We start from the raw sequence: 12,798 nt of genomic DNA on the forward strand, positions 1-12,798 counted from the left end.
CTCAGGCATCTACCCATAATTAACCGAGGCCTGCACTGAGGGCACAGCTATGGGAAAAGGAAGGGTGGACACGTATCCAAGACAGCTGGAGATACGATCAACAGGAGGTACTAACTGCTTATAAGAGATGGAGAAAGAGTTTCGCGGGGGAAGGAAGCAAGAGGCAAGAATCCAGGCTGCATCTGGGTTTTGAACAAGAGGCTGTTAAAGAGGAATAAAGCTAAAATTAAAAAAAAAAATGCTGAGTTAAAATCCAGACACAAGGCTCCAGCTGCCTCTGAGATATTCAGATGGAAATGGCCGGCTGGGAGTTCACAGCTGGGAGTTCACAGCTGAGTCTGCAGCTCCGGAGAACGAGCTGCTGCTGCGGACAGCTGAAACCTGAGGATGGACAAAGCATAGAGAGATGTCTTTTTATTGGGGACAGGCATTGTTTGGGCTGCCTACATCGCCCATCAGAGTGTCTGGTTCAAGTCCCGTCTGCTCTGCTTCTGACCCAGCTTCCTGCTGGTGCACACCCTGAGAGACAGCAGCTGATGATGCAAAACTTGGGTTCCTGACACCCAGGTGGGAGATCCAGATGGAGTTCCAGGGTCCTCATTTTGACCTGGCTCAGCCCTGGCTATTGCAAATGTCTGGAGAGTAAACTAGTAGATGGAAGATATCTCTTCCTATCACTGACTCTTGCGCTCTCTCTCTCTCTCTCTCTCTCTCTCTCTGCTTTTCAAATAAAAAGGAAAACAAATTAATTAAAACTAAAGACATGAACAATGAGTTCTGAGGGACATAAAAACTTTAAGGACACAACCACAGATGCTAAGAACAAAAATGCAAATAGCTAGAGAAAAAAAAAAAACAGGATAAATGTTACCATTGTACAAAAGCAAAAGGGGAGAGAAAATTGTTAGACAGATTTTGCTTTATCAGTAGGGTCAAAGGCTACAAAGATGTCTAGTATGATAAGAATTGAAAAATACCAACTGCACTTACAGTGAACTTTTGACTTCCTTAAAAGGGTGAGGCTGGAAGTAGATTTCATTTCTTTAAGGAGTAAAGGGGAGGCAGGGAAATAAATTTTTGGAACAAAAAAATGTGGTCAGAAGTAAAGGAAAGAGATAGGAAAGTAAAAGTTGTTGTAAGGTTAAGCGAATATTGTTAGGGGATGTTGTTTGTCATTTTGTTGTGTTGGTTAACATGTAGGGATTTGAACACACTCACAGGCAGAGGGTAAAGTTCCAATAAAAAGCAGAAGATGGGGGAAACAAACGAGAATGGAATTTACATTTATCAAGAGATAAAGCTCTCATACTCATGGTCTTTGTTCAAAGCCCAAATGCTTTCAGTCTGTTTCTATTCCTATACAAGGATATCATGTAAAAAAAAAATACTCTTCTTCTTAGAGTCCTCAAATCACACATTCCCCTCTATTAATCAACTCAAGTTTGTCTCCTACTTTTAATTAATCTTGAAGCATAATACACAAAGCATAAGCCGGCGCCGTGGCTCAATAGGCTAATCCTCCACCTTGCGGCGCCGGCACACCGGGTTCTAGTCCCGGTTGGGGCGCCGGATTCTGTCCCGGTTGCCCCTCTTCCAGGCCAGCTCTCTGCTATGGCCAGGGAGTGCAGTGGAGGATGGCCCAGGTGCTTGGGCCCTGCACCCCATGGGAGACCAGGAAAAGCACCTGGCTCCTGGCTCCTGCCAGGATCAGCGCGGTGCGCCGGCTGCAGCGGCGGCCATTGGAGGGTGAACCAGCGGCAAAAAGGAAGACCTTTCTCTCTCTGTCTCTCTCACTGTCCACTCTGCCTGTCAAAAAAAAAAAAAAAAATACACAAAGCATAAAATTCACCGATTTAAAGTAGTTTTACTGTATTCATAAGGCTGTACAACCATCACTACTATCTAGTTTTACAACATTTTTATTACTCCAAAAGGAACCCCTAATCCCTTATACCTCTACTGCAGTCGTTCCTCATTCTCCCCTCTTTCCAGCATGTAGCAACAACTAATCCACTCTCCATTTCTACGAATCTACTACAATTAATCTACTCTCCATATTTGCACATTCTGGGTAATTCATAGCATAGAAGCACATATTCATGTCCCACTGTATCTGGCTTCTTTCATTTAGAATAATGTTTTTGAAATTTATCTACATTATAGCATAGATCAATACACTTCATTTAATTTTATTCTCCTATATGAACATACCATATTTTGTTTATCCATTCATCATTTATGGACTTTGATTTTATGAATGATACTGCTAAAAGCATTTGTGTTCAGTTATTTTGGGTATATACCTAGAGGTAGAATTACTAGGTCATATGATAACTCTGCATTAACTTTTTTAAGATTTATTTATTTATTTGAAAGGCAATGTTACAGAGATAGAGAGAGGTGAGAGAGACACAGAGAGAGAGAGAGAGAGATCTTCAACTCACTGGTTTACTCCCCAGATGGCCAAAAATGCCAGGGCTGAGGCAGGCTGACACCAGGAACCTAGAGCCAAGAGCTTCCTCCAGGTCTCCTACGTGGGTGGCAGAGGCCCAAACACTTGGGCCATCTTCTGCTGCTATTCCCAGGCCATTAGCAAGGCACTGGATCAGAAGCAGAACAGCCAGGACACGAACTGGCACCCATATGGGATGCTAGCATTGCAGGTGGCGATATTACCTGCTATGCCACAATGGTGGTCCCTATATATTTTTTGAGGAATGGTCAGACTGTTTTCCAAAGTCGCTATACCATTTTATATTCACAATCACATTGTACAAAAGTTCCAATTTCCCTACATTCTCACCAACAGATAATGTTTTCTGCTGTATTTTATTCATATTTGAGAGAAAGAGGTTTCTGATCAACTGCTTCATTCCGCAATGACTGGGGCTGGGTTAGTCCTGAAGCCAGAAATCAGGAACACAATCCAGGTCTTTCACATGGGTGTTAGGGACACAATTACTTGAGCTGTCATGCTGCCTCCCAGGGTGTGCATTGGCAGGAAGCTAGGGCTAGCAGCTGGATCCAGGAATTGAACCCAGACACTTTGATGTGTTATGAAAACATCTTAGCTTCTTGACCAAATTGCTTTAATTATAATTATCCAGCTGAGTATCTCATAATTTCCATGTTTTTAATAATTAATGGCATTTTTTTGTTTTTCTTAAGATGTATTTATTTATTTATTTATTTGAAACGCAAAGTAACAGAGTAGGAAGGAGGGAAGGGCAGAGAGAGGCAGAGAGAGAGAGAGAGATCCTCCATTCTTTGGTTCACTCCCACAATGTCCACAACAGTCAAATCTTGGCTTATAATTCCATCCTGGTGTCAACATGGGTGCCAGGGGCTCAATCACTTCTTCCATCTTCCATTGCCTTCCCAGGTACATTAGCCAGAAGCTGAATTCAAAATGGAGTTGCTGGGATGCGAACCAGTGCTCCAATATGGGATGCTGGCATTGCCAAGCAGTGACTTAACCCATCGTGCTATAATGCTGGGTCCATGACTAATGGTATGAAACATCTTTACATTTCCTTCTTGATTATCTGGGTATCTCTGGAGAATTAGTCTTTCGAGTCCTGGTAAGTGAAGGCCAGCATCATAGCACAGCAGGCACAACCACCACATGCAATGATGACATCCCATTGTGGAACACTTTTGTGTCCCCCCTGGATGCTCTACTTCCCATCCAACTCCCTAACAACGCACCTGGTGAAGAAGCAGAAGATGGCCCAAGTGCATAGGCCTTGCTACCTACACAAGAGACCAAAAGGAACTCCAGGCTCCTGGCTTTGGCTGGGCCCAGACCAGACACAGCAGCCAGTGGGGAATAATCAGCAGATGGAAGACATCTTTCTCTCTGTGTTTTCCTCTCCTCACTCCGTCACTCTGCCTGTCAAATAAATAAATCTTTTTAATAAAGTAAATGTTGAGGGAAGTATTGAAGGGAAAATACCAATGTGATTTAAAAAAAAAATACATATGTGAATCCATAAAAGTAAAAATTCCTAACTTATCTTAAATATCTACCCAACAAAAAGTACAACAGAGCTAACATCATTTTTAGTGGTAAGAAATCAGATGCTTTTTTACCACAACACAGGACAAAGTAAAAACATTCTCTTTAAACTATTCCTTTTCAACATCACACTGAAGGGTCTAGCTGATTTAATTTTAAAAAAAAAAAGAAAGAAAGAAAGAAAAGAAAAGCAAATAAAAGGTATGTGATTGGGAAGGAAGAAATGAAACCACATTCACATAAGATCATCTATTTAGTTTCAATGAATCAACCAACAAAAAAACATGAACTTGAAAAGTGGGGCAGGCACTATAGCATAGTAGGTTAAGCATTTGCCTGTGACATGGGCATCCCATATGGCTGCCGGTTCAAGTCCTGGCTGCTCCACTTCTGATCCAACCCCCTGCTGATGGTCTGGGAAAGCAGTAGAAGATGGCCCAAGTCCTTGGGCCCCTGCACCTTCTTGGGAGACCCAGAACAGCCATTTGGGGAGTGAACCAGTGGATGGAAGATCTCTCTGTCTCTCCCTCTCTCGCTCTAACTCTTCCTCTCAAATAAGTAAGTCTTTAAAAAATAAAATTAAGTAAGTAAAAGATAACTTTAAGAAAAAGGAATTGGGAGGGGTAGCACTGTGGAGTATTGGGTAAAGCCGCCACCTGCAGTGCCAATGTCCCATATGGGTGCTGGTTTGAGTCCTGGCTGCTCCACTTTGAATCCAGCTCTTTACTATGGCCTGGGAAAGCAATGGAAGATGGCTCAAGTGCTTAGGCCCCTGCACCCACACAGGAAACCCAGAAGAGGCTCCTGGCTCCTAGCTTCAGATCAGCTCAGTTCCAACTGTAACAGCCATTTACAGAGTGAACCAGTGGATGGAAGACCTCTCCTTCTCTCTCTGCCTCTGCTTCTCTGTAACTTTGCCTTTCAAATAAAATAAATAAATCCTAAAAAAAAAAAAAAAGAAAATTGGGGGTCAGCATTGTGGCATAGTGGGTTAAGTCTCCACCTATGCCACTGATATCCCATATGGGCACCAATTCAAGTCCCAGCTGCTCCACTTCAATCTAGCTCCTTGCTAATTTGAGAAAGCAACAGAAGATGGCCCAAGTTCTTGGCCCCTGCACCCATATGGGAGACCTGAAAGAAGCTCTGGGCTACTGGCTTTGACCTGGCACAGCCCATGCCATTGCAGCCATTTGGGGAGTGAACCAGCAAGTAGAAGTTCTCTCTCTCTCTCTCTCTCTCTCTCTCTGCTCCTCCCTCTGCATTTCAAATAAATAAAAATCTTTTAAAAAGAAAACTGACAAACTGATTCTAACATGTACATGGAGAAGCAAATGATCCTAAGTAACTAACACAATATTAGAAGAGGTGAACAAAATCAGAGAAATGAGAGTACTCAATTTACTAGAAATCTATAGTAACCAAGACAGTGTGTTATGGGTGAAGTAATAGACAAAGAAGTAAGCCTAACAGAGAACGGAGAAGTAAACCCACATAAATATGGTCCAACTTTTGACAACGGAGTGAAAACAATAGAATGAGCAATGAGTTTTAACAAATGTGCAGGAGTAACTGGACATCCACGTGTGAGTCCAGACACAGACCTTATCCTCTCAACAAAAATTAACTCCAAGGGAGCCATGTCCCTAAATAGCCTACAAAACCAATCTGGATAACCCTGGGTTTGGTTATGACTTTTTAGATGCAACACCAAAGTCCTGGACCACAAAAGGAAAGAAAATGTGAAGTTGGAAATTTAAAACTTCTGTTCTCAAACACTTTCAACAGAATGGAAGCCATAGACTGGGAGAAAATATTTTCAAAGTACTTGTCTAATGTCTAAAAAATATCAATATATAGAGAAAGAACTCTGAAAATTCAACAGTAAGATAACTGTTGATTTTAAAATAGTTGAAAGGTCAGAATCAACAGCTCTCCAAAGATGGTATCCAGATGACAAGCAAGCATATGAGAGCATGTTCAGTATCATATACGTTAGGGATGCAAATTAAAACAACAGTGAGACACTATTACATTACTTAGCAGAATGGCTAAACTTCAACACCAAATGCTGGTGAGGACATAGACAAACAAGAACTCTTCTCATTCACGTTTCATGGAAACACATTTCCATTCATTAGTCACAGAAACACAAAACAGCTCAGCTACTTTGGAAGACACTTTAGTGGTTTTTTACAAAACTAACCATTTTCTTACTCAGATGATACAGCAATCATGCTCCTTGAAAATTACCCAAATCAATTGAAAACTATGCCTACACATAAACTGCACATTAATGTTCATAATAGCTTAATTAATAATTACCAAAACTTGGAAGCCACAAATATTCCTATAGAGACTAATGAATATTCAAATTGTGATAGAGCCAAACAATAGGATATTATTCAGGATATTTTAATTCATTATAAAAAAGAGCTATGAAGTTAATTACAGAAATGGAGGAAGCAAATGTACATTGTCAAGTCAAAGATGCCAGTCTGAAAAAGCTAGCACTGTGTGACTTTAACTGTATCACATGATAGAAGAAGTAACACTTTGGACACAGTTCAAAGGTCAGTGTTTCTAGGGATGGAAGGAGAGGGAGTTCGCCAGGTGGATTACAGGGGATTTTTAGGTTGATATGGAATAGTTTTAAGGCAAGGAAACTACCCTGGGTAATACTAGAGTGGTGGATACATGTCATAATACGTTTGTAAAAACCTAGAAAATATAAACCACCAAAGAATGAGCCTTTTATTTATTTATTTTTTTTTTTTTTTTGACAGTCAGAGTGGACAGTGAGAGAGAGAGACAGAGAGAAAGGTCTTCCTTTGCCATTGGTTCACCCTCCAATGGCCGCCGCAGCCGGCGCACGGCGCTGATCCGAAGCCAGGATCCAGGTACTTATCCTGGTCTCCCATGGGGTGCAGGGCCCAAGCACTTGGGCCATCCTCCACTGCACTCCCTGGCCACAGCAGAGAGCTGGCCTGGAAGAGGGGCAACCGGGACAGAACCCGGTGTGCCGGCGCTGCAAGGCGGAGGATTAGCCTAGTGAGCCGCGGCGCCCGCTATGAATGAGCCTTAATATGTACTGTGAGTGTCTGTTGACAGTGGTGTGCTAGTGCTAAGTCATCAATTGTAACAAATATACCACACAGGTGGAGGATGTTGACGACCAGGGCGCGGAAGCCTTGTGAATGTGTTGGGTGGAAAGCGTGGTTGTATGGGAACTCTGTACTTTCCACTTAACTTTACTGTGAGCCTGAGATTTTTCTAAAAAACTAAAGAAAGTCGGTTAAGAAATGCATCAATCAGCCATCATCATAGTATTTTTTTAGACTCCCACAGGTGCAGGGACAGCCAGACAGAACAAACCCCATCTCAGCAATCCACACTATCAAACAGAGAAGGTTACCTTCGATCATTTCCTCGCAGACTAAAGGGGATTTTCTTCTTTGCTTATTTCTACAGTTTCAAGCTCTTAGAGGGCCCAGGGAAAAAGTCAGCTGAACAGCCAGCTGTGAGCCAGCCTCTGGGAAGCGCAACAAAACACAGCGGCACTCAGACTTCCTTTCCCAGAACAGACACGGATAGACTGTTGTTGCCATGGAAGCAAGACACAGGGCGGATCTGCTGTCTCAGGCTTCCCGCCCTTCCCCACACCTGCAAGTTCACCTGCCCGAGTCCACCGTTGATATCTTCCTGTTTTATTTTGTGTCTTTTCTGTTCTTCCAGAGCACTTGACATAACGATCATGAAAACACGCTGTCATTTCTCCTCCCCAAGTCTCTAGGTCGGTGGTTTTTAAGTTCTGCTACACACTGAAATCTCCTGGGCAGATTGAAAAAGGGCTGACACCTGGCCTCTGCCTCCTGAGATTCTGATTCAGTTGGCCTGGATCTGGATCAGTTTACTGCCTTCCCAGGTGACTCTAACATGTAACCACGCTTGTAAGCTTCTGGTCTTGGAGAGCCCTTTGGATTCACAGGCACCACCCTCCAGCCAGTCACATAGATTTGTAAAATCAGTTTAAGGACACTCTTTCCCACCCTACTCATCTTCAGCACATCCAGGAAGATTCCAGGAAGTATTTTTCATCCATTTGTTCCAGAATTTTAGCAGATGTGTCTGGAGCACCACTAAGTTGGATGCTGAAAAAAAGAGTTGCTTATCAAAAGCACTGTCAACCTAAACCTGTCTAATACAAGGGACTAAGTTATAGGGTCACCATTTATAGTTTTCATATGTTTCATACAAGATCTCGGGTCAGACTCCATTTGACAAGATGCTGTCCTGGTTCAGGGCTGTGTTAGCCAGAAGTAGAGGTGTGTGTAGGGGGTGCTCTTTGTAATTCACTCAAAGGTACCACACAGTAGACTCAAGTGCAGACTTGAGCCTCATGCAGAATGACCAAGCTAGGCACTAACACCATGCCTGACACATAGCAGGCACACAATTATTCCACACTAACTAAAAGGATCTATATAAAAATGTGCGGAGTTAGGGATTAATTCTATCCACAGCGATGCCGTCTAGGTAATATTGGAGCTCAGTCTGAGGCGTGACATGGCCTTCAGAGAGACAGGAGGGGAGCATTCTTCCGTGGAGTGGACAGTGGGCATCTGATACCTGAGTCATTTATATCCACTAAAGCACAGCACAGAGCGACCCCTTGAGGCAGGCAGGTTGAGTGGGGTACAAGCACTGAAGAGTTAATGATGGACTTGGGACTTTTATCCAATGGGGAGCAGTTGCAGGATTTCCAGGTAAGATGTAAGACAAGCAGATCTTGGCTTCTAGATGATACCAGTAGCCAGGCCATATGGTGCAAGGTCACAGGGGGAACTCAGGAAAGGAACAAATGACCATTAAGACAAGCAAAGTTGGAAGGGCCCTTGGTGTACCAAGGGATCCTCAAAGGGACCTGAGGAGTTGATTCCTTAGAGTCCTGATGGCTCAGCTCTATCCTGCAGCCTTACACACCTTGCTCACATTCTGCACCCCTTGAGTTTCCGGTTTGCTCTCCTAACCTTTGCAGTGGATGGAGCCATGGGGTGTGTGTGTGTATGTATGTGTGTGTGTGTAGGGCAGTTCCTTAGAAAATCAGATACCACCATCAGTCAGACAAGAAAGATTCTTGGGAGGACACACATCTTAATACCCTCCAAACCTGTTCACAACCAACAGACACAAGAGGACCTGGACCAGCAGGAGACAGAATGGCACACGGCCACTCCTCTCCTTCCAGAGAGCACAATGACCCCAGCAGAAACATTTCTGCAGAAACTTGGCTATGAAAACCGCACTGTAAATAGCCCTCCCTGCTTAGGGCTTTCAATGTTTCAATGCCTCTCTTAGGGCTTTTCTATGTTTCTGGAACTCTGAGTAAGGATATTGATTTAACCTCAAAAGTGGCATCTTAACACATCCACGTTCAAAAAACAAAAAGTTTCTGGTATTCCTTTCCTGGGATTTACCTCTGAAATGAGTAAAAATCGGGGTTAGTGTATGTCCTTATTTCTTCACATTCTTTTGTGAAATCTGAGTGTTCTTGTTGAAGTGTAGAACAACTCCAATAGTGTTATCTTCTGGGCATTTAAACAAACAAAAATCCCTAGGCCCCACATGTCTTACTAAGTCAGAAGCTCTGCGAGTCAAGCCCAGTGCTGGGATTTTCACAAACTCCCAGCTGATTTAACACATTTCCTCCCCGACTTCAGACATCCATGGAACTTTGCCATTTGCTACTATTCACTCAGGTTTAACTTTAAAAATGTGTTTGCCCTAAATAATATCTGATAAATTATTGATTTTGATGCATTTTTTAAAAATACACAAATAGTTATTTTTAAGATCCATTTATGGACCAATTTAAGTGGGCTCCTGCCTACTGCCTCCCAAAGCTGCTGATGTGAGAAGAGCTGCTGCAGGTCCAATGCAGTCAGAGCCAAACGTTGCTACCCGCACTCTCTACCTGCAGATGCCCCTCTTGGGCTTGGATGAGCTCTGTGCAATGCCCCTGGCCGCCGAAGTGTGCCCTTGCCCTCTCTCCCCTACCTGCCTCCCTTCTGTTGCCGTGACCACCCTGAATTTTTCACAGTGAGCCATACCTGAACTTCTAAAGGAGGTAAAGAATGAGAGATGTTAATAGATGTCCAAATATAGTTTGGTGATGGATAATGTTAACCATGAATGTGCTAATGGGCTTTGTTTTCTAAGCATGGGACCCCTTTCTCAAAGAGATGTATTCCTGGAGCCCTTCCTACCTGGAGAGGCACACTGCCCACCTTGCTACCCTCCTCACGTACTTGGCTGCTCTCCCAGGGGCATTTTTATCCTTAGAACACAACCTCCTCTCTCTTAATACATGCACTTCTTCCTGCCCCAGGGCCTTTGCATTTGGTGGTTTCCTTTCACCAGATACTCATATGGCTGCTACCCACACTTCCTTTTGGTTGCAGTTCAAATATCACCTTTTTCCCACAGGTCACCCCTTCCGGCCAGCTAGCTGAAGTTCCCTCACTCCCCACCCCTAGCTCCCCTGCCCGCTACACAGGGTTTCTCAGCTAGGGCTGTTGCTGCCCCTCAGGGGACATTTTCACAAGTCCCAGCTGAAGGCTATGACTGGCATCTCTCATAGAAGGGACAAAAGGTGACGCCCAGGGTAGCCCACAACCGAGTTTCTTGGCCCCAAAAGCCATAATTGAGAAGCCAGCCTCTGTCACAGTATTTTTTCCTGAACATTCAATATACCAGCAATGGTGGTTCCTGTGTGTTTCTTTCCAACTAAATCGGAATTTCTCAGGAACTGGCGTTTAGGTTTGTTCTGTGCTCTCTGCCCCAGAACCTAGAAGAATATGACACCTGCTTGACTCTCAACAAACTATGTCCTGGGAGTTCACAGCCAGAGTTCTCAGCCTGGCCCAAACTGGGGGGCCTCAGGAGCTGGCGAGTTAGGTTTCAAGTGAAAACAGACCAAAGAAAACAAAAGTCCTTTATTAATGAGTATACATTCACCTGAACGTGCACAACCACTAAGAACCCTTGACACTTGCAAGTACTCAGAAAATTAATTCATCTTTACCACCATCAGTAAACATAGTGACATGGCTGTTTCTTAAAGATGTATGAAATTTCTTGGGTTTAAATATATAGTCTGAATCACACCAGTGCCCTCATATCCCAAGATAAATTGTATGTAATGCAATCTCAACTGTGTTTCAAAGGATCAGAAACCAAAGTTCAGTATGATTTATAAGATTGATACTTATAATTTCACAATTCTTAAAGACTGATATTTACAAAAAATATGTATTAACTAATTTCCTCCCCTTCTCTTCCTACCCATTCTCCCACTCAGATATTGACAATTTGTTTCTACTATAAAGTGACACATTATCCAAAATCAAATTTTGCAAAGAAATTAAAAAAAAAAGACTGATCAGTAAACCACTGAAATTATTTACCAAGATTCATGCTACATCTACTAAAGAACCTATTGGAGAAAAAAAAAACCTTTCATTTCTGTAATGTTTTTCACTTCTAAAAAATTTCTCACAAACAACAATTCATTGGAGTTACCACTATACACCAGGATAGATATGGAAATGATAAAACAAGAGAAAATTTAGGCAAAAAGAATAATTTCCCTCAATGTCATCTAGTGCTAATGCTGAGTGGGGATTAGAACCCAGGTCCTATCTTTAGCCCTGTATACTACCTGCCTTCCCCAAAGCCCTCATACACTGTTTCACAGGATGCCATGAGTTACAGTACTCTTATGTTCAAACAAGTCGGAGAAACACTGAATTCAACAAAGGTATGCAGAATCCCAGAGCCCCTACTGTGCATCATCAATCTCCAGGAAGGGCATGGGGAACAGAGCCAGCATCATAAACTCAGGGCCCTAAGCTACTCAGCAGGTAGCCTGGTCCCAAAGGAATGCAATTCAGTGTTGTCAAGTCTCTTCAGAGAAGCTGCAAATCAGGGCTTTAATTTCAAACCTCCAAGCTTGGGCATGTTGCCTCAAAATTAAGGGGGAAAAACCTAATCAATGTTTGGGCCAAATTAGGCTGGCCCATTTGGAAACCTGGCACATAGTGTGGCACAATCTTATCTGCCACAGAACTTGAATGCAGAGGGCCCATTCATTTTCACAAACTCTACAGAACAGTGTCAAAAACGTGACCTTTAACAGCAAATATCTTGCCCTGCTGGACCACCATGGTGTCAGGAGCTCTGAACCTCGAGTGCAAATCACTCCAAGGTTTACTCAAACTGAAATAGAAAAAAAACACCCAGGCTGCTTAACTGTAGAAATATTTTTTTTTTCCGACAACTCTGGCCCTTGCAAATCTTCACTTCTAAGTCATCGAAAGGTGACTGAAATATCTTTACAAAGAAGCCTTTAGCTCTCCTGGCAAAGCCAAAAATTGAATTGAATTGTGAAAAAGAGCTAGATGGATTAGATTTGAAAAAGAATCTTTACCCTTCTGAAACAAAGTTAAATATGTACGTAGTTTGGAGACAATTAAGAAATTTCAAATGTTGGTTCAAATACTATTATAATTGCAATAAAACTTTGCTGAGACAGAAGCCTCTTTCTGTATTCCCTCCTTTTTTCCCCTTTCATTTCTGCTCTCATTCTAAAAATCGTCAAGATTCTGTTGGTTACCTAGGGAAGCATCTTGTACCACACCGCAGACTCGTCCTGCGAGGCCTGCACACCGCCGGGATCGTGAGGGCGATGGCGTTCTTCGACAAGAAGCACCGGAGACAAG

Source organism: Oryctolagus cuniculus, chromosome 6 (genome assembly GCF_964237555.1).
Source record: "Oryctolagus cuniculus chromosome 6, mOryCun1.1, whole genome shotgun sequence".
NCBI classification, from domain to species: Eukaryota; Metazoa; Chordata; class Mammalia; order Lagomorpha; family Leporidae; genus Oryctolagus; species Oryctolagus cuniculus.